Source organism: Chrysochloris asiatica, unplaced genomic scaffold, assembly GCF_000296735.1.
Source record: "Chrysochloris asiatica unplaced genomic scaffold, ChrAsi1.0 scaffold00189, whole genome shotgun sequence".
NCBI classification, from domain to species: domain Eukaryota; kingdom Metazoa; phylum Chordata; class Mammalia; order Afrosoricida; family Chrysochloridae; genus Chrysochloris; species Chrysochloris asiatica.
In genome coordinates, this window is record NW_006408707.1 from 4769242 (window position 1) to 4771139 (window position 1898).

Consider the following 1898-nt stretch of genomic DNA (forward strand, 5'->3'; position numbering starts at 1 on the left):
GTCCAGACAAAATGAAAACTATTCAATGTGAATTCTACCTTCCCACACACTCTGAAGCTAAACTCCCTTTTGAAAACTTGTAAGCTAGTCACTTTGTGCCTAGCTTACAAGTTGCTCCCCCATTTTAGGTAGCCCATGTCTAAGTTGCCAATCCCTATCATCCCTGTGTACGGGGGGGGGGGGGGAATGATCCTTGCTGTGAAGACTCCTTCCCTCTCAGTTGATATACTACATCTGTAAGTATAGGTCAAGTTTATCAAATTGTAGCAATGTACACTTCTTTCTTTTATCAACTTTCTTTATCTTCCTGTATTCAAGTTCTGATCATCAAGTCACAGAAGCTAGGTCAAATAGGTACTATCTGCAAGTTTGTGTGTTCTTGTGCATCTCCCTTCACTTAATATCAGCTGGATGCTTCACTCTTGGCTCTAGCCCTCTGTGACTAGCTCCTCGTCCATGATCTTAGGAGTCTCAGGTCTCACCACATTTTGAAACAGCCAGCCCTTTCTCTTCTCTCTCTCATCTCCATTTTGATGGGAGTTGGTGAATGTGGTCAAACTCAGATCATATATTCATTATTACCTTTTTCCACCTTCCACTCAGCAGTAGAACAACATGGATGCCAGCAAGTTTATATGCCTGCTCATGTACTCCCTTTGAGTTTCAGTCTTGGAGGGGGGTTTGCCCTGAAAGAACTTGATAGCTTGATTTGATGGCTCCCCAGTGAAAAACTTGTTTGTTCTTCTAGTAGCTAATCAGACTGCCATTTCTTTTTTCCTGCTGATCTTTCTTTCAAGAAGTATCTTCTGTTGCTCTAGCCGTTCTAGGCTTGTCTGCATGTCCTTTAAGTGGGAATGTCCAACCTCAGAAGGTTCTGGATGGGGCTCAGGATTCCACCTAAGGTCCTATATACTACTGTTGCCACACTTGACTCCGTCGATGCTACCACTTGGCCAATACATCTTGTTGGAGGTCTTCTTCTTTTTCTCTGAACCTCCACCTTACCAAACATGATATCCTTCTCCAGTAACTGGTCCCTCCTGGCAATATGTCCAAAGTACAAGAGATGAAGTTTGTGCATCTTGGCCTCCAAGGAGCACTCTGACTGCAATTTTTCCAAAACAGATCTATTGGTTCTTTTGGCAGCCCATGGCTGCCAAATCATAAATCAAAAGCATCAATTCTTCTATGGTCTTCCTTATTCACTGTCCAGCTTTCGTATGCATATGAGGTTATTGAAAATACCATGGCTTGGGTCAGGTACACCTTAGTCCTCAAGCTGACATCTTTGTTCTTCAACACTTTCAAAAGGTCTTGCGCAGCAGATTTGCCTAATGCTATATGTCATTTGATTTCTTGATTGCTGCTTCCATGAGTGTTGATAGTTAATCCAAAAAGAATGAAGTCCTTGACAACTTCAATCTTTTCTCCATTCATAAGAATGTTGTTTACTGATCCAGTGGTGAGGATTTTGTTTTCTTTCCATTGAAATGTAATCCATACCAAAGACTGTGCTCTTTGATCTTCATCAGTAAATATTTTAAGTCCTCTTCACTTTCAGCAAGCAAGATTGTATCACCTGCATATCACAGGTTTTTAATGAGTCTTCCTCCAATCCTGATGCCACGATTTTCTTCATAGAACCCAGCTTCTATGATTATTTGCTCAGCATACAGGTTGAAAAGGAGCTCTGGTAGTGCAGTGGTTATGAATAGCTGTTCGAAACTACCAGCTGTTGCGTGGGAGAAAGATGAGGCTTTCTGTTCCCATAAAGATTTACAGCCTCAGAAGCCCTGTGCAGGGTCACTATGAGTCGGAATCGACTCAATGGTATTTGATAACAACATGATAACAATTACTCACTATTTAATCATAAGGATCTTATTCCCATCTCTTTT